The sequence below is a fragment of the Pseudopipra pipra genome, unplaced genomic scaffold, assembly GCF_036250125.1.
Source record: "Pseudopipra pipra isolate bDixPip1 unplaced genomic scaffold, bDixPip1.hap1 HAP1_SCAFFOLD_423, whole genome shotgun sequence".
Lineage (NCBI taxonomy): Eukaryota > Metazoa > Chordata > Aves > Passeriformes > Pipridae > Pseudopipra > Pseudopipra pipra.
The window spans coordinates 1-25,252 of record NW_026990902.1 but is presented as its reverse complement, the minus strand read 5'-3'; the positions used below and the strand labels follow the sequence as shown (position 1 = coordinate 25,252).

At 52.9% G+C, this 25,252-nt stretch overlaps 2 long non-coding RNA genes across 3 annotated transcripts; both read right to left on the bottom strand.

Annotated features, from left to right (window-relative positions):
- Nucleotides 1–3,732: 3,732 nt before the first annotated feature.
- On the bottom strand, nt 3,733–16,280 carry LOC135408402 (uncharacterized). The gene is made up of 3 exons (XR_010427587.1): nt 16,017–16,280; nt 15,577–15,699; nt 3,733–4,405 (listed from the first exon to the last, which is right to left on the bottom strand). It is a non-coding gene; the product is annotated as an uncharacterized LOC135408402 (long non-coding RNA).
- On the bottom strand, nt 7,480–12,697 carry LOC135408401 (uncharacterized). Of its 2 annotated transcripts, none has more exons than XR_010427586.1 (3): nt 11,524–12,697; nt 10,247–10,355; nt 7,480–7,631 (listed from the first exon to the last, which is right to left on the bottom strand). It is a non-coding gene; the product is annotated as an uncharacterized LOC135408401 (long non-coding RNA). The 2 variants fall into 2 exon arrangements; XR_010427585.1 differs by having other exon boundaries at nt 10,251–10,355.
- Nucleotides 16,281–25,252: the final 8,972 nt, after the last annotated feature.

Sequence of the window (25,252 nt, the reverse complement as noted above, 5' to 3'; positions counted from 1 at the left end):
AGGGCTGCAAGGAGGACACAACTCCCAGGTAGGGCAGCCTCGGCAGCAACAGCAGCAAATTCCCAGCTTGGATGGCAAAGCAGAGAGACAAAGGCTGGCAATGCCCATGGCATTGGTAGCTTTCCCTTCTGCTCCCTGTGGGGCCACAGCCCGGGAGGAAATCTCCAAGGGGGACAGAAGACCTCAGGAGGCAACAAAAGACAGCAGCGTCTGTTGCCCTGGTCCTGTTCCAACTCAGCCTGCGGGCCCAAACCTTCCCCCTCCAGGGAAACACTGACCTTCCCGGTGTCAGGCTGGAACACAGCCCTCATTCTCACCTTCCACACGCTCCCAGGCTCACCTCAAATTCAGGACAAGGGGCCAAAGGCCCCTCGGGCCGGGGCTCTCTCTGTCTCTGTGGGCTCAGGGACTGCAGCCACCAGGGCCCTCCAGCACGGACAGCCTGGACCCAGAGCAGATCCCTGGGCATTAGCAGCGTCCTGGGCATCCCTGGAGACAGAAACCATCAGCCTCTGGGATAGCACTTCATTGCCAGCACACACAGCCTGCCAAATTTAGGGGGGCAGCTCTCGGACCACAAAGCCCAGTCTGACCCAGTTCTCCTGGGCACCAACACGGACTCCACAAACCCACCAGAATGAGAATGTTCTGCTGCTTTGACAAACTTCAGCCCAGCTTTGCAAACCTCAGTCCCTGCAGCTCCTGCTCTCCAGAGCCCCGTTCAGGGCTGGCTCCAGTTCCCTGGAGAACCTGCCCCAGCCCCACTCTGGGCCAGCCTGAGCAGAAGCCACTGGGCTGCACAAGGAAGAACCCTCCCCTGGCTGCTGCAGCTGGAGGGAGATCCAGCTCCCAATGGAATCCTGGCAACAGCCTCCCAGAGGGTCTCTCCACAGCCCTTGGCAGTGGCTCAGAATGGCAGCAGCTCCAGTGCCAGCTGGGTCCCTGCACGAGTCCTTGTCCCAGCCCTGCCACACGGACACACACGGGAGACACCCACGGGCACACAGGCCTTGCCTGCACAATTCCTCACCCACAGCTGAGGGAAAGCCACACAATAGTAAGAAATACCCTGGGCTGAAAGCACTCATCACTCCAGTCCATCAGGACTTGGAGGCAGTTGGGGAGGCAACAGACCCAAATTCTAATCCTACCTCTACATTTCTAACAGGTTCTCTTAGAAAGATCCTGGACAGGAACTCGGACAACAGAACCCAAACACTGCACAAGTAATAGCAGAAGGTTTGCCAGGAAGAACAGAAGTTCCTTGTTTTCCTTAACGCTCTGGGACTGTAGGACCCAATCTTTGCAACCAAGGGACACCAGAGATGTGATTAATACTTAAACCTCTCCACCATGGTTCTGTCTCAGAGAACTGGGCCAGCCCTGAGCTACTCCCAGGTGCCTGCAGTGCTTTGGGGAGGGGCAGGACAATGTCCCACTTCTGCTTGGAAACATTCCAGATGAGGAAAAGCCACTTCCCTTCTCTCTCTCTGACCCAGAACCAGAACAGTCCTGTGGGACAACACGGACTATGCACGGATGGCCCGAGTCAGTGGGGGGAAAAAAACCTAAACAAACCAAACCACCCCAAATTTCAAGATAAAAACAGGCTGCTTCCTTAATAGGAACACACCAAACTCATTGAAGCCAGAGAGAAAATTACAAACAAACAAACAAACAAAAGACCCAAAGAGATACTTTGCATTGATCATTCCAAAGGAAATTCTCCACAGATCAGAAGCAAGTACCAATACTTTGTCCTCTATTGAAAATTAATGACTTGAGGGGCTGGACATGTCCAGTGAGGGTTCAGGGCTCTGGTGGGTCCTTTATGGCTGATCCCGACCGGCCCAGGCCAAACCCAACCACCCCCATCCCTGCTCCATCCCAAACCTGGGGGCAACATTCAGACAGTTTGGAAACACTGCCCTTCCCTGCTACTCCGTCCTTCCTTACATATCCAGTGCTCAGGGAGCAAATGCCAACAGCAGGAGGAGAGAAACGTGTCCCTCTGACTTACCCCACCCCACGGGCAGCACCAGGAGCCCCCAGCCCGGCCGGCGGGGCTGCAGCCTCTTGCCTTTGGCTGCTCCCAGCCCAGGGCACTTGGCAGAGCTGGGCTGGAGCAGGGCTTTGGCCTGGCCTGGAAGAGAGGAGAACAAGGCAATTAAGGGCACTGGGCAAGTCAAAGGCTCCTGCCCTTCACCCTTCTCTTCAATTGCTCACTAGAGAGTTTTAGCCATGAAAAATCCAGGGGGGACAACAAATAAAATGGGACCTTTTCCACCATTTTTATTCCTCTCTACTTCAGGCACTAAAAGGAGGCTCATCTTTCTTACTGCATTCCTTGCCCCATTTGAACAGAACCCTTTTCATTCCAAACCTCCCATGGGAGTCAGTCAATCCTCTGCCATTGGACTTTGGGCAAAGGAAGAGACACCTGGGACAATGGAGCCCAGGAAATGAGGGAGAGAAACCTGACAGGGAAAGGATTCAAGGCACTCCAGAACTCAGAAATGTGTTCATGCCTTGCCAGCCCACCCCCATTCTGTGCCACCCACCTGAGCTGGGCAGGTGAGGCCAAGGCTCCCCTTCCTGCTGCCAGTCACTGTCCCACCACATGGATCCCCGTGCTGGGCAGCACTTGGAAAAACTTGGGAAAGACAAAAGGGAAATGGCACTGTCTGTCAGAAAACATGTCTGTGAACAAACCTTCTGCACAAATGTAATCCCATCCCTCTGCTCCAATAAACCCAGGGCAGGCAGGTCTCTCCAGCCCAGGGAGAACAGGAAGGAGAACTGCAGGAACACAGGCAGGCACAGGCAGCTCTAGGCACTGATTCCCTGCAGACCTCTCTGCACTTGGGGCTCTTGGCACTTCATTTATAAAGAATGGGGGGCAGCAGCCCAGGAATGCCCCTCAAAAACAGGGGCCTGGGCGGCTGGAGATTATAGGAGGGGAGGTGTGAGGGGAGACACAGAGAGAGAACAGGAACAGGGGTTGTTTGGGAACAGGCTCTGTGTCCAGCAGGGATGGGAACTGGAAACACGGGAGGCTGGAGGAAGGCGGGGGGGAGCACTGGCCTGCCTTGGATGGATCCTTTTTCCCTTTGCTCAGAGACCTCAACTCCACCCTCTCTGAGAGCAGCAGGGAACTGCTGCAGGGGAAGAGTTCATTTAGGCACAAGCCAGTGATGCAGCCACCGGGGCAGGGCAAGAGGGGAGAGGAACTAACACAAAAATGACACAATCACCACTGAAAGGGACTTTATTGAGCTACAACACAAACACATTCACAGCAGGCCAGGGCAGGAGGTGCCCCCAGGACCACCAACACAGCAGCTGGGCTGGCAGGAACACCCTCTTCTCAAGTTATGGAGCCAGGGGCTGACAGCTGGGATCGAGCCTGGGGGGGTTGGAGAGCACTCAGGCATCAGGGCCAAGTCCTGCCCAGTCACTGCAGACAGTTCAGCCCCAGCAGCAGGGGGAGTTTCTGCCTCTCTCTTCACTATTATTTGGGACCCAACAGCTCAGTGCTGTGGAATTTTAGCTCCATAAGTGTTTTACACAGTTGAGCTTCACCAGAACTGGGGCACTTGTCAGTATTCCTGACTCTTCCAGGGCTGCACTTCCTTTGGGCATGAGGAACCTTGCAGACTGCTCCAAACCTTCACAGCCCACTTGCTCTTCTTGCCACAGTTGGACCAGCTCACTGTACCTTCCGAAAGAGAAGGCAATGATCCCTTCTGAAACCAGAACCTCCCCCCCTTTGCTTTCCCATTCCATGTTTGGTTCCCTACACAACTGAGGCCCTGCCAGGCCTTGCCAAGTGGCAGCCAAGGAATCCAAGCCAGGAACCTGCCAGGGAACAATGTCTGTGCTACAGCAACATCATTCCAGGCCTCTCACTGCCACCCCTTTGCTTCTCCCAACAGCTCCAGGGGCACCAGAACTTGCCCTGAAGACAGAAAGGCTCCTTTTGGGAGCACCACGAGCCATCTATTGTGTAGCACTGGAATTCCATCTCCTGGACAAGCCATGAGAAGCAGGGAACAACGCCTACGGTGACACGTATAGAAATGAGTCACTGTGGTGCAATGACACAGGAGTGGAAACCATTCAGTCAGTCTGACCAAACCCCACAGTCTTCCGAAAGGAATTTCTTCTTTGTGGAGACAGGGCATGGCCAGGAATTCCAACACGTGCAGTCAGAGAGCCTTGCACAATTGGACACCTGACCTGTATGGTCCTCAGTGTTCCTGATGTTCTCCTGCACACACTGCTGGGGCAAGACTGACCTGTATGGTCCCCAATGTTCCTGATGTTCTCCTGCACACACTGCTGGGGCGAGACCAAAGGGATGCTCTACTCCTGCTTTTGCTGCAGCCTGTGACGAGAGGGGAACCTATTGGGATAAAGCACCCTGAATTTTTGCTTCACTATTTGCCCTTGTAGGAACAGCAAAAGCTACAAGAAACAAATTAGGATGCTGTCTTGCAAAGCAAACAAATGCAACATGCAAGGTACTAAGTGAACTGCCTTTGGATGTTAATTCAGTCAGACCTGCTGTGTTACAGAATAGAGCTACAATTGACTTTTTACTATTGGCTCAGGGACATGAATGTAAAGAATTTCAAGGAAGGTGTGGTATGAATTTGTCTGATCATTGGGAGTCTATTCACAGTGCATCCAACAGTTGCAAAAGGGAGTTGCAAAGCTGCATGTTAAGGAGAGCTGGGATTACCTGGAAAACCTGCTGAATAGTTGGGGAATATCAGCATGGGTTAAATCCATAGTAAAGATGGGATGGGCCGGTGTGAGGATGTTTCTGTGTATTGCAATATGCTTGCCATGCTTGATGCAATGCAATCAACCAACTATAAACAAAGCATTAAAGGCTGTTTTATTTGTAAAAAAAGAAGGGGGAATTATGGAGGTGAACAGTGTCACCTCCCTCAGGCCCAGGACAGTGGACATTGTTCAACTAGCTGGCAGAAAGCCATGGGAACGGAAAGCAGGACAAAGAGGACACAGAAGAAGAAGCTACAAGACTGCAAGAAGGACCTTGGTGGCTAAGATATGTAGTTATTTGTATCTCTTAAAACACAGGCTGTATTATGTAGACTTGAAAAAGTAAGCATAAGTAGATCACCAATTGTTCTGCTTGAACTACCTATTGTTCTGCCTGGGATATAAAAGCTGATGCATTGTCATAATAAAGGTCTTCGTCTTTCTTACATCACCGAAACAGAGTCTGTGCCTTTTAAAGCCACACTCCTTCTATTGGGTTAAGGACTGAGGAAGTTGGACCTGTGTCTGACCAGGACACGTGCAAACAAAATGGTGGGGACTGGAACACACACCTTGCACTCCTGCAGCTCTTACCATTACATTCCAGAGAAACCAGCCAATTGGACCATCACTGCTCATTTCTTAATCCCAATCCCACACTTCTTTTGCACTTGGAGCACCACTTTTATCACCCAATTACAGTCCATTAGAGAGCTCCACGTCTAGCAGGGACAGGGACCCCTGGGATACTCTCAGCAATGCCTGAATCCATTGCAGGGACCTTGCTTTGAGCTCCCCAGGGCCGGGCACCCCGAGGATCTCCCCGAATAATCCTTTCGGTGCGCGCTGGAGTCCTGGGGGTGCCCCAACCCGGGGGGCACCAACAGCACTGTCCCTCCAGGGGGCCAATTTGGTCCTAAAACGTAAGGGGATCTTGCCTGTGTCCCAGACTGGTCCGGGGATCTGAGGCCCTTCCCGAGAAAATCTCGGTGCCGGCGTGAAGGGCCAGAGATCCCTTGGAGCCACGGGAGAGCAGGCACAGAGTCCCTCCTGGGGGGCCAATTTTCCTGTCTGAAATCAGCTCTTCAAAGAAGCCTCTAAGACTCAGATCGTGACTTCTAGAAGCCATGAAATCTTTTATTCCTATGCTCTTGAATCATTCCAGCCCACCAGGTGCCCTGGTAATCAGATCCCAAAGGGCACACAGACCTATCTCCATTGCAGCTGATATGGCAGCATCACAGGAGGATTCATTTTCCTTACCTGCATTCCTGTTCAATATTCAGGACATTCTCCTACACTCATTACCATACACACCTACCCTTAGAAGGTTTCCAAGGGGCTTCACCCAGGGCCCTCACAAGTCTGCTCTGTCTGGAGCCCTCAAAGTCCTCAGTGCCTGCCTGAGGAACCTCAACACAACTCACCTGCTTACTCAGCAACTTGCTGCTGCTTGCCTGCTGCCTCACTTCCCTTCTTCCTTCTTTGTTCACCTCCCTTGGTTGCTCCCTTTCACTCCCTTGGCTCAGTTCTGTGCACTTTCCAGGCTACATCCCACTGCAAAAAGGATCAGCTCTTGTTACATCTTAACACTCAGACAGCATTCCCCCATTTTTCCTGACACTTGGCCATCAGGCCAATGTCTCATTATTTAAAGCAGAGTTTGACTCCTCAGTGACAACAACAGCTACAGCCCTGAATCCTAACACAGGCTGAGACACAAACATGGATGGAACTCTGAAGGATCCACTTTGTCCTGCTCACCAACCAAAAGGAGCTTTCTGAACTCAAGAAGAAGAGACCCAACATCCTTTTTCTGCAATGTCAACTGCTATAAATGTGATCCACAAGACCTGGAAAGGCCCTTCCCACTTCACCTGCAGGGCTGGCAGTGCCACCACTGGACACGGACCCAGTGGCTGGGCAGGAACGGAGGGGCTGGGGCGTCCAATCCATCGGCCCAGGCGGCACCAGGAGTTCCTGGAGTTCCTGCAGGGGAGAGCCTCAGGATTATGAAGGATTATGAAGATCAGTTTAAAATTCAATATGTATATCTCCTGGAATATAGGGAGTTTGACAAGGCCTACTGGTGCAACAAGGACACACTCAAGGCTATCTATTCAAAGGATCTACCAGCACTCAAAAGCTATCACTGTCCTTCTTGCAGGGCGAACTCAGGAAACTCTGTTGGCCAAAAGCCTTCAGGAGGATTTCCAGCTTTTGGGGCTCCCTTTTAACCATTTTTCCCATCACTGTAGCTGGGACTATCACCTGCCCTACAGAGGGAACAGCCCACAAAGTTCACTTTGCAGGGATGCCATTAACTCAAAGTCCCTTCTCAGGGGGGTCACTGCACACCTTGGCCTTTGTTTGCCCTCCCCACCAAAGATGCTTCCAACAGTTCTGAGACATATGGCAGACCCGGAGCTCTCCTCAGGGAATGCTTCAGCTGCTTAAAGGCTGTCCTTGCACCATCTAGCCAAGGCAGAAAATGCTTTACATGCTATTCTTAAAAGTTGGCATAACAGTCTTACCACACATCCAGAGGGAGCAATCCAGAGTCCACCCCGTCCTACCATTCCCAGCAAGGCAGTTCATGGGCTGTCTGGGGCTCAGGGAGGAGTCAGGGGACTGCTTTTCTTCCTTCCTGCTTTCCCCATTTTCTCCTTCCAAAGCAAAGGTATCCTGGCTTTCCTTGCTCAAGGAGATGCAGCAAAGGCCATCTTTGCAATCCAATACTGGAAACTGCTCGAGGTTGTCATTCAAGGTGCTTCTCTCAGGTCCTGCACTCATCAATCATCTTGGTCATTGGTTCCTTGGCAGGTTCTTGCATTCACGTCCTACAAGCAAACCAGGATGAGCAAATTCAGCTGTTACTGCAACCAATCCAAGCTGGCATTCTGATTTTAAAGGACACTGGCTTGGCCCTACCCATATAGATCCCACATTAGGGGTAATACCTACAAGTTCTACCCTCTTCCACCCTCCTGGAAGTCCACTGGCCCACACAACAGGAACAACTGCAGCTGCCACTTCAGTCAGGACCTTGCTGCTGACAGGAGTTATTCCCTGCACAACAAGAGCTGCTGCTTGGACACATTTAGTTTCAGCAATTACAGTTTCAATATCCTCACTTTCTTAATCCCAATCCCACACTTCTTTTGCACTTGGAGCACCACTTTTATCACCCAATTACAGTCCATTAGAGAGCTCCACGTCTAGCAGGGACAGGTACCCCTGGGATACTCTCAGCAATGCCTGAATCCATTGCAGGGACCTTGCTTTGAGCTCCCCAGGGCCGGGCACCCCGAGGATCTCCCCGAATAATCCTTTCGGTGCGCGCTGGAGTCCTCGGGGTGCCCCAACCCGGGGGGCACCAACAGCACTGTCCCTCCAGGGGGCCAATTTGGTCCTAAAATGCAGGGGGATCTTGCCTGTGTCCCAGACTGGTCCGGGGATCTGAGGCCCTTCCCGAGAAAATCTCGGTGCCGGCGTGAAGGGCCAGAGATCCCTTGGAGCCACGGGAGAGCAGACACAGAGTCCCTCCTGGGGGGCCAATTTTCCTGTCTGAAATCAGCTCTTCAAAGAAGCCTCTAAGACTCAGATCGTGACTTTTAGAAGCCAGGAAATCTTTTATTCCTATGCTCTTGAATCATCCCGGCCCACCAGGTGCCCTGGTAATCAGATCCCAAAGGGCACACAGACCTATCTCCATTGCAGCTGATATGGCAGCATTACAGGAGGATTCATTTTCCTTCCCTGCATTCCTATTCCATACTCAGGACATTTTCCAACACTCATTACCATACACACCTACCCTTAGAAGGTTTCCAAGGGGCTTCACCAAGGGCCTTCCCAGGTCTGCTCTGTCTGGAGCCCTCAAAGTCCTCAGTGCCTGCCTTAGGAACCTCAACACAACTCACCTGCTTACACTGCAACTTGGTGCTGCTTGCCTGATGCCTCACTTCCCTTCTTCCTTCCTTCTTCACCTCCCTTGCTTGGTCCCTTTCAATCCCTTAGCTCAGCTCTGTGCACTTTCCAGGCTACATCCCACTGCAAAAAGGATCAGCTCTTGTTACATCTCAACACTCAGAGAGCATTCCCCCTTTTTTCCTGACACTTGGCCATTAGGCCAGTGTCTCCTGATTTAAAGCAGAGTTTGACTCCTCAGTGACAACAACAGCTACAGCCCTGAATCCTAACACAGGCTGAGACACAAACACGGATGGGAACTCTGAAGGATCCACTTTGTCCTGCTCACCAATCAAAAGGAGCTTTCTGAACTCAAGAATAACAGACCCAACATCCTTTTTCTGCAATGTCAACTGCTATAAATGTGATCCACAAGACCTGGAAAGGCCCTCCCACTTCACCTGCAGGGCTGGCAGTGCCACCACTGGACATGGACCCAGTGGCTGGGCAGGAACGGAGGGGCTGGGGCGTCCAATCCATCGGCCCAGGCGGCACCAGGAGTTCCTGGAGTTCCTGCAGGGAAGAGCCTCAAGACAACAAAGGATTAGGAAGATCATTTTAAACTTTAACATGTATATCCCCTGCAATATGGGGACTTTGACAAGGCCTACTGGGGCAACAAGGACACACTCAAGGCTATCTATTCCAAGGATCTACCAGCACTCAAAAGCTATCACTGTCCTTCTTGCAGGGCGAACTCAGGAAACTCTGTTGGCCAAGAGCCTCCAGGGCAATTTCCAGCTTTTGGGGCTCCCTTTTAACCATTTTTCCCCATCACTGTAGCTGGGACTGTCACCTGCCCTACAGGGGGAACAGCCCACAAAGTTCACTTGCAGGGATGCCATTAACTCAAAGTCCCTTCTCAGGGGGGTCACTGCACACCTTGGCCTTTGTTTGCCCTCCCCACCAAAGATGCTTCCAACAGTTCTGAGACATATGGCAGACCCAGAGCTCTCCTCAGGGAATGCTTCAGCTGCTTAAAGGCTGCCCTTGCACCATCTAGCCAAGGCAGCAAATGCTTACAGGCTGTTGGAAAAGTTGGCAGAACAGTCTTACCACACATCCAGAGGGAGCAATCCAGAGTCCACCCCGTCCTACCATTCCCAGCAAGGCAGTTCATGGGCTGTCTGGGGCTCAGGGAGGAGTCAGGGGGCTGCTTTTCTTCCTTTCTGCTTTCCCCATTTTCTCCTTCCAAAGCAAAGGTATCCTGGCTTTCCTTGCTCAAGGAGATGCAGCAAAGGCCATCTTTGCAATCCAATACTGGAAACAGCTCGAGGTTGTCATTCAAGGTGCTTCTCTCAGGTCCTGCACTCATCAATCCCCTTTGCTATTGGTTTTCTTGGCAGGTTCTTGCATTCACATCCTACAAGCAAACCAGGATGAGCCAATTTAGCTGTTACTGCAACCAATCCAAGCTGGCATTCTGATTTTAAAGGACACTGGCTTGGCCTTACCCATATAGATCGCATATTAGGGTTAATACCTACAGGTTCTGCCCTCTTCCACCCTCCTGGAAGTCCACTGGCCCACACAACAGGAACAACTGCAGCTGCCACTTCAGTCAGGACCTTGCTGCTGACAGGAGTTATTCCCTGCACAACAAGAGCTGCTGCTTTGACACATTTAGTTTCAGCAATTACAGTTTCAGTATCCTCACTTTTCCATTTCATTTCTGCCTCAACTTTTCCACTCAATCTCTTCCGAGCAGAGGTTTGGACGAATTTGGCAAATAGACCAACTGAGGAATTCCCCAATGTTTTCCCAGTTTCACCCCTGTCACACCAATCACCTTAACACTGCCAGTCCTTCATTCTCCCTCTATTGTGTTAAGGATTGAGGAAGTTGGACCTGTGTCTGATCAGGACATGTGCAAACCAAATGCTGGGGACTGGAACACACACCTGGCACTCCTGCAGCTCTTACCATTACATTCCAGAGAAAACAGCCAATTGGACCATCACTGCTCATTTCTTAATCCCAATCCCACAATTCTTTTGCACTTGGAGTATCACTTTTATCACCCAATTACAGTCCATTAGAGAGCTCCCTGTCTAGCAGGGACAGCTACCCCTGGGATACTCTCAGCAATGCCTGAATCCATTGCAGGGACCTTGCTTTGAGCTCCCCAGGGCCGGGCACCCCGAGGATCTCCCCGAATAATCCTTTCGGTGCGCGCTGGAGTCCTCGGGGTGCCCCAACCCGGGGGGTACCAACAGCACTGTCCCTCCAGGGGGCCAATTTGGTCCTAAAATGCAGGGGGATCTTGCCTGTGTCCCAGACTGGTCCGGGGATCCGAGGCCCTTCCCGAGAAAATCTCGGTGCCGGCGTGAAGGGCCAGAGATCCCTTGGAGCCACGGGAGAGCAGGCACAGAGTCCCTCCTGGGGGGCCAATTCTGCTGCCTCAACTCAGCTCTTCAAAGAAGCCTCTAGGAGTCAACTGGTGAGTTTTAGAAGCCAGGCGTTGCTTGCTTACAACACCCTGCCATGATCCCAGCCCACCGGGTGTCCTGGCCATCAGCTCCCAAAGGGCACACACAGGTATCTCCACTGCAGCTGATGGCAGGGGTCAGCACTACAGGAGGGTTCTTTTTCCTTCCCTGCATTCCTGTTCCATATTCAGGACATCCCCAACACCTGTTTCCATACACACAAACCCTTATAAGCTCTCTGAGGGGCTCCATCAGAGGTGTCTGGTGGTCACCTGTGCCTGGAGCCCCCCATGTTCTAAGTGACCACCTTATCAACTTCAAGACAACTCACCTGGTTGTAGAGGAACTTGGTGCTGCTTGGCTGCTCTCTCAGTTCCCTTCTTCATTCTTTCTTTACTTCGCTTGCTTAGTCCCTCTAAATCCCTTGGCTCAGCTCCATGGAGTTTCTAGGGTACATCCCACTGCAAAAACTACCAGTTCTTAGTACACCTCACAACTTAGACACCAGGGAGCAACGCAGAAATCATCTAATCCAGGGAACTGCCTCCAAATATTGGGACAAAAATACCATAACATTCCACAGCCTCCCTTGGCAAATAAACACCAAACTACTCAGACACAAACAATAACCTGCATGCTACAACAGCCTGGCACTGCCAAGTCAGTTGGTAAATTACACAAGGTGAACTTCTTTACAAGTTCCAGTTATGATACAAAAACGAGGGAGATCACAGACTCCCCCAGACACTTTTACTCTGAGGAAAGAAGGAAACCAAAGCCATCCCCAGTGCTGCAATAGCTCAGGCTCCCAAAAGGCCCAGGGGCTGGGCTGGGGCTTTTGGCTGCCCTGGAGCACAGGCAGGAACACGATGTCACCACCCCACAGCCACAGCTGAGAACCCAAAGAGCAGCCACACCAGCAGCTCCTGCCAGCCCTGCTGGGCTGGGCCTTGGGGAGGAAGGGCACTGGCCTTTCTTCCTGCCTAGGAGCAAAGAGCCTCCTTGCTGAGCACTTCTCCTGCCAAGGGCATCAGCTCAGAGGGGAAGTTCATCAAGTGCAACTTCCTGGAATGAGAAAGATACTTGTTCCCTGGACAATCTCTTTCCAACGGAACTCAGAAGTACACACTAGAAGTTCAGGTGTTACCTAAAATTTCATACAAGAACCTCTGAGACACAACTGGTGAGTTTCAGAAGCCAGGCAATCTTGTATTCCCATGCTCTTGAATCATTCCAGCCCGCCAGGTGCCCTGGCAATCAGCTCCAAAAGGGCACACAGAGGTATCTCCACTGAAGCTGATATGGCAGCATTACAGGAGGGTTCATTTTCCTTCCCTGCATTCCTGTTCCACAGTCAGGACATTCTCCAACACTTATTACCATACACACCTACCCTTAGAAGGTTTCCAAGGGGCTTCACCAAGGGCCTTCCCAGGTCTGCTCTGTCTGGAGCCCTCAAAGTCCTCAGTGCCTGCCTTAGGAACCTCAACACAACTCACCTGCTTACACTGCAACTTGCTGCTGCTTGCCTGATGCCTCACTTCCCTTCTTCCTTCCTTCTTCACCTCCCTTGCTTGGTCCCTTTCAATCCCTTAGCTCAGCTCTGTGCACTTTCCAGGCTACATCCCACTGCAAAAAGGATCAGCTCTTGTTACATCTCAACACTCAGAGAGCATTCCCCCTTTTTTCCTGACACTTGGCCATTAGGCCAGTGTCTCATTATTTAAAGCAGAGTTTGACTCCTCAGTGACAACAACAGCTACAGCCCTGAATCCTAACACAGGCTGAGACACAAACACGGATGGGAACTCTGAAGGATCCACTTTGTCCTGCTCACCAATCAAAAGGAGCTTTCTGAACTCAAGAAGAAGAGACCCCAGGTCCTTTTTCTGCAACTTCAGCTGCTATAAATGTGACCCACAAGACCTGGAAAGGCCCTTCCCACTTCACCTGCAGGGCTGGCAGTGCCACCACTGGACACGGACCCAGTGGCTGGGCAGGAACGGAGGGGCTGGGGCGTCCAATCCATCGGCCCAGGCGGCACCAGGAGTTCCTGGAGTTCCTGCAGGGGAGAGCCTCAAGACAACAAAGGATTATGGAGATCATTTTAAACTTCAATAGGCATATCTCCTGGAATACTGGGACTTTGGCAAGGCCTACTGGTGCAACAAGGACACACTCAAGGCTATCTATTAAAAGCATCTACCAGCATTCAAAAGCTATCACTGTCCTTCTTGCAGGGGGAATGCAGGAAACTCTGTTTGCCAAGAGCCTCCAGGAGGATTTCCAGCTTTTTGGGCTCTCTTTTAACCATTTCTCCCATCACTGTAGCTGGGACTGTCACCTGCCCTACAGGGGGAACAGCCCACACAGTTCACTTGCAGGGATGCCATTAACTCAAAGTCCCTTCTCAGGGGGGTCACTGCACACCTTGGCCTTTGTTTGCCCTCCCCACCAAAGATGCTTCCAACAGTTCTGAGACATCTGGCAGACCCAGAGCTCTCCTCAGGGATTGCTTCAGCTGCTTAAAGGCTGCCCTTGCACCATCTAGCCAAGGCAGCAAATGCTTACAGGCTGTTGGAAAAGTTGGCAGAACAGTCTTACCACACATCCAGAGGGAGCAATCCAGAGTCCAGCCTGTCCTACCATTCCCAGCAAGGCAGTTCATGGGCTGTCTGGGGCTCAGGAGGAGTCAGGGGGCTTCTTTTCTTTTTTCCTGCTTTCCAGATTTTCTCCTGCCAAAGCAAAGGTTTCTTGGCTTTCCTTGCTCAAGTAGATGCAGCAAAGGCCATCTTTTAAATCCAACACTGGAAACTGCTTCAGGTTGTCATTGAAGGGGGTTCTCTCAGGTCCTGCACTCATCAATCATCTTGGACATTGGTTTTCTTGGCAGGTTCTTGCATTCACATCCTACAAGCAAACCAGGATGAGCCAATTTAGCTGTTACTGCAACCAATCCAGTCTCGCATTCTGATTTTAAAGGATACTGGGTTTGCCTTACCAGGAGAGATCCCACATCAGGGGTAATACCTACAGGTTCTGCCCTCTTCCACTCTCCTGCAGTTCCACTGGCCCACACCACAGGAACAACTGCAGCTGCCACTTCAGTCAGGACCTTGCTGCTGACAGGAGTTATTCCCTGCACAACAAGAGCTGCTGCTTGGATGCAATTACAGTTTTAACATCCCCAGTTTTCCATTTCATTTCTGCCTCAACTTTTCCAGTCCATCTCTTCCTAGCACAAGTTTGGGTGAGTTTGGGCAATAGACAAACTGAGGAATTCCCCAATGTTTTCCCAGTTTAACCCCTGTCACACCAATCACCTTAACACTGCCAGTCCTTAATTCTCCCTCTATTGGGTTAAGGACTGAGGAAGTTGGACCTGTGTCTGACCAGGACAGGTGCAAACCAAATGCTGGGGACTGGAACACACACCTGGCACTCCTGCAGCTCTTACCATTACATTCCAGAGAAAACAGCCAATTGGACCATCACTGCTCATTTCTTAATCCCAATCCCACACTGCTTTGGCACTTGGAGCACCACTTTTAGAACACAATTACAGTCCATTAGAGAGCTCCAAGTCCAGCAGGGACAGGTACCCCTGGGATACTCTCAGGAATGCCTGAATCCATGGCAGGGACCTTGCTTTGAGCTCCCCAGGGCCGGGCACCCCGAGGATCTCCCCGAATAATCCTTTCGGTGCGCGCTGGAGTCCTCGGGGTGCCCCAACCCGGGGGCACCAACAGCACTGTCCCTCCAGGGGGCCAATTTGGTCCCAAGGCTTCAATGGACAGCCCAAAAGGCATTTCAAGAGGCCTTCTTTGGAACCCACCAACGGGTATGGGCAGGAAGCCACAAGAAGGCCTCATTTCTAAAGGCAGGGGGATCTTGCCTGTGTCCCAGACTGGTCCGGGGATCTGAGGCCCTTCCCGAGAAAATCTCGGTGCCGGCGTGAAGGGCCAGAGATCCCTTGGAGCCACGGGAGAGCAGGCACAGAGTCCCTCCTGGGGGGCCAATTTTCCTGTCTGAAATCAGCTCTTCAAAGAAGCCTCTAAGACTCAGATGGTGAGTTTTAGAAGCCAGGCATTCCTTGCTTACAACACCCTGCCATGATCCCAGCCCCACGGGTGCCCTGTCAATCAGCTCCCAAATTGCACACACAGGTATCTCCACTGCAGCTGACATGGCAGCAATACAGGAGGATTCATTTTCCTTCCCTGCATTCCTGTTCCACAGTCAGGACATTTTCCAACACTCATTACCATACACACCTACTCTTAGAAGGTTTCCAAGGGGCTTCACCGAGGGTCTTCCCAGGTCTGCTCTGTCTGGAGCCCTCAAAGTCCTCAGTGCCTGCCTTAGGAACCTCAACACAACTCACCTGCTTACACAGCAACTTGCTGCTGCTTGGCTGCTGCCTCACTTCCCTTCTTTCTTCACCTCCCTTGGTTGGCCCCTTTCAATCCCTTGGCTCAGCTCTCTGCACTTTCCAGGCTACATCCCACTGCAAAAAGGATCAGCTCTTGTTACATCTCAACACTCAGACAGCATTCCCCCTTTATTCTTGACACTGGGCCATCAGGCCAGTGTCTCCTTATTTAAAGCACAGTTCGACTCCTCAGTGACAACAACAGCTACAGCCCTGAATCCTAACACAGGCTGAGACACAAACACGGATGGGAACTCTGAAGGATCCACTTTGTTCTGCTCACCAATCCAAAGGAGCTTTCTGAACTCAAGAAGAGACCCAACATCCTTTTTCTGCAACTTTGGCTACTATAAATGGATCCACAAGACCTGGAAAGGCCCTTCCCACTTCACCTGCAGGGCTGGCAGTGCCACCACTGGACACGGACCCAGTGGCTGGGCAGGAACGGAGGGGCTGGGGCGTCCAATCCATCGGCCCAGGCGGCACCAGGAGTTCCTGGAGTTCCTGCAGGGGAGAGCCTCAAGACAACAAAGGATTAGGAAAAGGATCATTTTTAACTTTAATAGGTATATCTCCTGGAATATGGGGACTTTGACAAGGCCTACTGGTGCAACAAGGACACACTCAAGGCTATCTATTCAAAGGATCTACCAGCACTCAAAACTATCACTATCCGTCTTGCAGGGGGAACTCAGGAAAATCTCTTTGCCAAGAGCCTCCTGGACGATTTACAGGTTTTTGGGCTCTCTTTTAACCATTTTTCCCATCACTATAGCACGGACTATCACCTGCCCTACAGGGGGAACAGCCCACAAAGTTCACTTGCAGGGATGCCATTAACTCAAAGTCCCTTCTCAGGGGGGTCACTGCACACCTTGGCCTTTGTTTGCCCTCCCCACCAAAGATGCTTCCAACACTTCTGAGACATCTGGCAGACCCAGAGCTCTCCTCAGGGAATGCTTCAGCTGCTTAAAGGCTGCCCTTGCACCATCTAGCCAAGGCAGCAAATGCTTACAGGCTGTTCTTAAAAGTTGGTATAAAAGTCTTACCACACATCCAGAGGGAGCAATCCAGAGTCCACCCCGTCCTACCATTCCCAGCAAGGCAGTTCATGGGCTGTCTGGGGCTGAGGGAGGAGTCAGGGGGTTTCTTTTCTTCCTTCCCGCTTTCCAGGTTTTCTCCTTCAAAAGGAAAGGTTTCTTGGCTTTCCTTGCTCAAGCAGATGCAGCAAAGGCCATCTTTGCAATCCAATAGTGGAAACTGCTCGAGGTTGTCATTCAAGGTGCTTCTCTCAGATCCTGCACTCATCAATCATCTTGGTCATTGGTTTCTTGGCAGGTTCTTGCATTCACGTCCTACAAGCAAACCAGGATGAGCAAATTCAGCTGTTACTGCAACCAATCCAGTCTCGCATTCTGATTTTAAAGGATACTGGGTTTGCCTGACCAGGAGAGATCCCACAGTAGGGGTAATACCTACAGGTTCTGCCCTCTTCCACTCTCCTGCAATTCCACTGGCCCACACCACAGGAACAACTGCAGCTGCCACTTCAGTCAGGACCTTGCTGCTGACAGGAGTTATTCCCTGCACAACAAGAGCTGCTGCTTGGACACATTTAGTTCCAGGAATTACAGTTTCAACAACCCCAGTTTTCCATTTCATTTCTGCCTCAACTTTTCCAGTCCATCTCTTCCTAGCACAAGTTTGGGTGAGTTTGGGCAATAGACAAACTGAGGAATTCCCCAATGTTTTCCCAGTTTCACCCCTGTCACACCAGTCACCTTAACAGTGCCAGTCCTTAATTCTCCCTCTACTGGGTTAAGGACTGAGGAAGTTGGACCTGTGTCTGACCAGGACATGTGCAAACCAAATGCTGGGGACTGGAACACACACCTGGCACTCCTGCAGCTCATACCATTACATTCAAGAGAAAACAGCCAATTGGACCATCACTGCTCATTTCTTAATCCCAATCCCACACTGCTTTGGCACTTGGAGCACCACTTTTAGAACCCAATTACACTCCATTAGAGAGCTCCATGTCTAGCACGGACAGCTACCCCTGGGATACTCTCAGCAATGCCTGAATCCATTGCAGGGACCTTGCTTTGAGCTCCCCAGGGCCGGGCACCCCGAGGATCTCCCCGAATAATCCTTTCGGTGCGCGCTGGAGTCCTCGGGGTGCCCCAACCCGGGGGGCACCAACAGCACTGTCCCTCCAGGGGGCCCAATTTGGTCTCAAGGCTTCAATGGACAGCCCAAAAGGCATTTCAAGAGGCCTTCTTTGGAACCCCCCAATGGGTATGGGGAGGAAGCCACAAGAAGGCCTCATTTCTAAAGGCAGGGGGATCTTGCCTGTGTCCCAGACTGGTCCGGGGATCTGAGGCCCTTCCCGAGAAAATCTCAGTGCCGGCGTGAAGGGCCAGAGATCCCTTGGAGCCACGGGAGAGCAGGCACAGAGTCCCTCCTGCAGGGCCAATTTTGCTGCCTGAAAACAGCTCTTCAAAGAAACTTCTAAGACTCGGTGAGTTTTAGAAGCCAGGCATTCCTACACACTGTGAGATATTTTAAAAGCTTACTGAGTGAAAAAACATACAGCTTTTATCAGTGACATCTGACCTCCCACAGACAGCTCCTTTTCCCTTTCAGTACAAAATTATTTTCATGGAATCATTTAATAGGAAGTGCCCAGGAACCCCAGACTGTGCTTTCCAGAACAGAAAATAAACAGAGGGAAGGAGCTTTGCATGAGTGTAACATACTCCAGAACACACCTGACTTTAGTTTTACTCTGTATGCTCAAATATAGCAGAAGACAAAAACTCCAGCAGGAGAGCTGGCACATTACCCATGGTACCCTCAAAGTCCCCCTTAAGAGACCTGGAGAAAAATCGCAGTTGTGCGAGTCCCTTTTGCCTGCAGATGGCTGGGGATCCTCTCCATCCACCTCGTGCTCTCCCAACAGCAGAAAGGGGAACCTCAGGGACACGGTGGCACTCGACGTCCTGCTGAGAGAGCAAGGAAACCTTTAGCATAAAGGGGAGTTGGAATCTAAAACTTCCTTTCCTGGGAGCTTTGTGAAGCCTGCAACCAAGAGGGGGAAAATTTGCAACTCCTTTGGTGCAGGTGTCAACAGAGGCCAACAGAGCTTTCACCTTTTTCAGACAACTGTGCCCCTTTTGGCTCCCTGGCAGCTCCAATGGCACCAGAATCCCCTTCCTGCACACCCACGGGTGTCACACACAGGCACCCACACACCTTTGCTCCAGCCCAACACGGGGCCAACATTTCCTCACCCTGGACATCCCACAGGCAGTATTTTTGCTAGAGAGCACAGCAACCCCCCTGTCCTCACAAACTGCCTCCCTGAAAAAAGGAATAATTTCTCCTGGACACTCCTCCCACAGTCAAGGTCTTTTCACATGTGCTCAGGGTCCCTCCCAGCTTCTGCCTGTCCTTGCATTTAAAGGCATGGGCATGTTTCAACAGCAAACCCAGCTCCTCACTGGCAGTATAAGCCCTGCTCTCACCTGGACAGACTCCCGGGCTCGGCACAGCTGTGGCTCATGGAGCAGCTTCCCAAGGCCCTTCTCTCTCCCAGCAGGAAGCACAACTCGCCTCCACTCCCCAGCACCAGGGGAAACCACGAGCCAGGCTGCAAACTGACACAGAACAACCAAAAAGCATTAATGCAGCACCAAGAAACCAAGTTAAAGCAGTCTTTGCCTCGTAACCCTGCACGGGGAAAGGCTTTGGGATTCCGAGACAAAGCCTGAGACACCCAGAGAGCAACAGCCCCGCAGCCCTGCCACGGCTCCCCCGGGGTCACCCGGCAGGGAAGGGGCTTACCCGGCCCCCGCTGCCCAGCACAAGGCGCCCCTAAACGCCCCCCGGCTCCCCCGCTCCATAACCCAGCGGCCAAGGCGCTCTCCCCTCCGCAGCCCGGGCAGCAGCGGGGCACCGCCCTCAACCCTCACACACAACCGACCGCACCCGCCCCGCCGGCCCTTTATACCGCGGGCCGGCAGCGCTGCCCAATCAGCGCTCGAGCGCCGCCGCCCAATCCCAGCCCGCCTGGCCCTGCGGCCCCGCCCCGCCCGCTCAGCTGAGGGAGACCGGGAACTGGGGACAGGAACCTGCTGCTGGGGGAGAGCCTGGAGATGGAATTGCACACGGGCACCTGAAGCCCAGGCGATTTGCTTGCCTTGGCAAGGCCCTGTCACAGGAAATCTTGCTCCCAGTCACAGGAAATCTCTGTTTCCCTGCCCATCCCTGGAGACAGGTGGCCCCTAAAATCCCTGGCAATCAGGAAGCACAGGCTGGAGGAGCTGGCAGGACCCAGTGGCCGTGTGTGCTGTGTGACACCGTGTCCTGCAGCCCCACGGACCTGCACAGCAGGGACAGGTCCTGGCAGCGTTTCAGTGCCGCGGCCAAAGCTGGGGCTCAGGGACAGCTGGGGCACGTGGCAGCTCTGGGAATCTCTGCCATGGATGGCTGGGCATTCCAGGACTGCCTGCTGGGCAAAGGAGCTTCTCTGCAGACTGTGGAACCAACAGGTCTCATGGACTGTAAGAAGCCAGAACTGCTGCAGGACTGTAGAGGAATCTGGGTCAGAAGAGACAGTTCAAGGTCTCTAAGTCTGACCTCCTGCTCAGGCCACAGTCACCAATGGGATCGCACCGGGCTGCTCAGGGAGGGATCCAGTCATGTTTTGAAACATTCCACGGATGGGGATACAACAACCTCCCCAGGCAACCCGTTCCATGAGCGACTGTCCTGACAAAATACCTCCCCTCCTATGCGGTTGGCAGCAACAGCTGGGCTGGCAGGAGCAGAACCTCCCTGCTGGGCCATTCCCCAGCAGCCCAAGTGCCCTGCACAGGGCTTGGTGCGGAGGCCTGGGCAGCTCGTTCCTCCAGCTGGGCATTTTAGGAGCTGCCCTTGCCCCGTCACTGCCAAGTCCCTCTGGCAGTGGTGCAGCTCCTCAGCTGGAGTGCCTCTGAGGGACTCCCGGCCACGTTTCCCAGCAGCTGAAGGAAGGGAGGGTCACCCCCCCAAGCTGGGCTGCCTTTCTCTCGCTGCCTTTTCCCCACCTTTACACTGCAGTGACAAGAGCTGCACTTTCCCAGGGAACGGGGCAGTGACAGGGCAGAGCAGCAGGCAGGAACCCCCTTCTTTTCTGCAGGCCAGTGACTAACTGTGTGTGAAGGGACAGCGACTCTGGTACCAACTCCACCTCCCACTTCTTGTCACAGATCGATCTGAGGCACTTGTCAGGTCAATACCTGCTCTTTTCAGGAGCACCAGGCTTGTGGTCAGTGTCCTCATTGTAGCCCACGAATCCCTCTAGGTGTTAAATCAGCCTCCCTGTCCTGATTCTTCTCATGAAGAATTAGCATTTAATGAGATCTACAAATTATCCTGAGAGGGTCTATGTTACAAGCTCAGTTTGGCAGTGTTGCTATCCTGGAAAGTGTGGAACAGTGACTGTCAGTTCTCCTTAGGATGCTCTTAAACACCATCCCTACATTCCCAGGAGAACTCTGGAGGGAGAGACAGAGAGTTTAAAACATGAAACCTTGGCATCGCAATTGTTATTTCTAAGGATGTGTTTCTATCTGATACAGTTGTTGGGGTGATTGCTCTGGAGAGTGTTTTGTACCTCAGGCAGTAAGTCTGGTGTATCAGCCTCCTCGTGAGCAGGAACCAGCAGGTTCCCCAAAGGAATGTTATGTCAGACTCTGTCAAACACAGCACAGAGGTGAGCAGGAGTGGTGCTTGTGCACAGCTGAAGTGAAGCACCCTTGGATTCGAACTGCTCTGGGAGATCTTTGTTGAGATGGGTATTTCTGCACAGCTTCTTGTGCCATGTTGAATTTAGAGATGAGCTGATAAAGGCAGTGACACTGTTCTGTCATCACTGAGCTTTTGAGGATTTCAAACCCCTTACTCTTAAGTCCAGGGGCTCGTTCCCTGGGGTCCGTGCTCGGGGGTTTGTTCCCGGGGCTCGTTGCCGGGTCCCGCCCGTGCCCGCTGCGGGTCCTGGCCGGTGCCGCCTCTCGCCCGGCAGGCGGAGTGGGGGCCCCGCGGCGGGAGGACCGAGGTGGGACTGGGGCTGGGACCCCCCCAGGGAACGGGACACGGTCCCGCTCGGGCCGGGGGAGCCGGGGCTGTGCCTTGGCACGGGAGAGCGGTGACCCCCGGTGGGCACGGCCGGGACTGCAGCCCCGGGGCGCGACCCAAAAGCGGGGGATGGACCCCAAAGCACGGCTGGGATGTGAGAGAGTGTGTCGTGGGTGGCCATAACCACTTGTCCCTCCCGCAGTCCTCGGCCCTGTCCGTGCTGCTCCTTGGCAATCCAGGCGAACCAAGGACGCCTGCTTCCAAATTGCCAGCCACTCCCCCATACCACCACAGTGATCCTCAGATCTCAATTCGGTCAGACAAGACTCGACACATAAGGAGCGAAAACGGACATGAACTCTCCCATAAATGCATAAAGCTACTTTATTTTCAGTATACATTTCATTTTGAAAAATATAAATGCTAAAGTATCTCATCATTTCATCTTTTGATTCCATAAAAGTCACAATAGAAAGCTTCATAAAACTGTAAAATATTATAATGTTATAAGGAATTTCATGGTTTATATTACTGGGAAAAAAATCACTTGAATAATATTTGAAACGTTTTCTGCTTTTTTCCTTTTTGTTCCACCATCCTGATCCACTTCATTTCGTCCCAAGTTTTCATTCTCTCCTCCAAAGCAAATACAGACTTAGGAGAATTAAAAACAATAATAAAAGTAGCTGCAAGTGCTGTTGATTCAAAATAAAAATACAAATACAAAGGTGTATCAGCAGGCCAGAGGCTGGTGGCCACTGTGTTCCCGGAGCTGGGACAAAGCTGGCTGTGGCTGGTGGCCGTCAGGGGTCCCACCGGGAGCTGGGACCTTGGATTTGTGAGGGGAAGGTCGTTGTTGACGGCCGACTCTGATCTCAGAGGGCTTTGGGTCAGCCTCCACACCTATTCCCTGAAGCGCCCACCCAGGCTTTTCCTACGAAATAACCCAATTTGGATTGAGCTGCTCCTCTTCAGGCCTTTTCCCATGTCTCTCCAGCCTTTTCAGAGCAGGTTTCAGCTGCGTTCCTGTGACACACAACACAGCTTTCATGGAAACGGAAGCGAGGACCCCTCGAGAGTGAGTGGGGGATGTACGGAGGACACAGCTCCTTCGTGGGAACAGATGCTAAAATTTGGCATTTAAGGTCTCAGCACAATCAGAAAATCCTCTCGACTTCACCAACAAGAACTTTAGTTTCACAAGGACCAGGCGGCAGCACGTGCCCTTCGTCTGCAGTGGGGTTGTCTCCATCAGGGAATTCACCTGGACAGCTCGGGATTCTTTCTACTTATTTCAATTTTCAGACGAAGCTTTTAGTGCGTACCCTCATGTACCCAGCGTCCTGGTCCAAACCCGACACAAATGAGAATTCCTCGCAGGGAAAAGGTGCCAGCACTGAAAGCCCTGCCCACCTACGGAGTGCCCAGTCTGTGCCACACAGTGCACCTGAAAGCCAAACCTCACAAGCTTTCTGTCCCGGGAAACAGGGCTGCTGTCCCCACTTTGGTCAGCCCCGCCCCGCCATTTTAGCAGCCCCCCCAAAACCCGATCCAAATGAGGATTTCTCGCAGGGAAAAGGTGCCAGCAATGAAAGCCCTGCCTGCCCAAGGAATGCCCAGGCTGTGCCACACACTGCACCTGAAAGCCAAACCTCACAAGCTTTCTGTCCCGGGAAACAGGGCTGCTGTCCCCCCTTTGGTCAGCCCCGCCCCGCCACTGCTGGCCACTCGATCCAAACCCAAAACAAATGAGGATTCCTCGCAGGGAAAAGGCGCCAGCACAGAAAGCCCTGCCTGCCAACAGAGTGCCCAGTCTGAGGCACACACTGCACCTGAAAGCCAAACCTCACAAGCTTTCTGTCCCGGGAAACAGGGCTGCTGTCCCCCCTTTGGTCAGCCCCGCCCCACCATTTTAGCAGCCCCCGCAAAACCCGATCCAAATGAGGATTCCTCGCAGGGAAAAGGTGCCAGCACAGAAAGCCCTGCCTGCTCACGGACACCCCAGGCTGCGCCACACACTGCACCTGAAAGCCAAACCTCACAAGCTTTCTGTCCCGGGAAACAGGGCTGCTGTCCCCCCCTTTGCTCAGCCCCAACCCGCCATTGCCGGCCACCCGATCCAAACCCGATCCAAACGAGGATTCCTCGCAGGGAAAAGGTGCCAGCACAGAAAGCCCTGCCTGCCCACAGAGTGCCCAGGCTGCGCCACACACTGCACCTGAAAGCCAAACCTCACAAGCTTTCTGTCCCGGGAAACAGGGCTGCTGTCCCCACTTTGCTCAGCCCCGCCCCGCCATTTTAGCAGGCCCCCCAAAACCCGATCCAAATGAGGATTCCTCGCAGGGAAAAGGTGCCAGCACAGAAAGCCCTGACTGCTCACGGACACCAAAGGCTGCGCCACACACTGCACCTGAAAGCCAAACCTCACAAGCTTTCTGTCCCGGGAAACAGGGCTGCTGTCCCCCCTTTGCTCAGCCCCGCCCCGCCATTTTAGCAGTCCCCCAAAACCCGATCCAAATGAGGATTCCTCGCAGGGAAAAGGTGCCAGCACAGAAAGTCCTGGCTGGCCACAGAGTGCCCAGGCTGTCCCACACACTGCACCTGAAAGCCAAAGCTCACAAGCTTTCTGTCCCGGGAAACAGGGCTGCTGTCCCCCCTTTGGTCAGCCCCCGCCCCGCCATTGCCGGCCACCCGATCCAAACCCGATCCAAATGAGGATTCCTTGCAGGGAAAAGGTGCCAGCACAGAAAGCCCTGGCTGCCCACAGAGTGCCCAGGCTGCGCCACACACTGCACCTGAAAGCCAAACCTCACAAGCTTTCTGTCCCGGGAAACAGGGCTGCTGTCCCCCCTTTGGTCAGCCCCGCCCACTCCTGCCGGCCACCCGATCCAAATGAGGATTCCTCGCAGGGAAAAGGTGCCAGCACAGGAAGCCCTGCCTGCCCACAGAGTGCCCAGGCTGTCCCACGCACTACACGTGAAAGCGAAAGCTCACAAGCTTTCTGTCCCGGGAAACAGGGCTGCTGTCCCCCCTTTGGTCAAGCCCCCGCCCCGCCATTGCCGGCCACCCGATCCAAACCCGATCCAAATGAGGATTCCTCGCAGGGAAAAGGTGCCAGCACAGAAAGCCCTGCCTGCCCACAGAGTGCCCAGGCTGCGCCACACACTGCACCTGAAAGCCAAACCTCACAAGCTTTCTGTCCCGGGAAACAGGGCTGCTGTCCCCCCTTTGGTCAGCCCCCGCCCACCCCTGCCGGCCACCCGATCCAAACCCGATCCAAATGAGGATTCCTTGCAGGGAAAAAGTGCCAGCACAGAAAGCCCTGACTGCCCACAGAGTGCCCAGGCTGCGCCACACACTGCACCTGAAAGCCAAACCTCACAAGATTTCTGTCCCGGAAACAGGGCTGCTGTCCCCCCTTTGCTCAGCCCCGCCCCGCCATTGCCGGCCACCTGATCCAAACCCGATCCAAATGAGGATTCCTTGCAGGGAAAAGGTGCCAGCA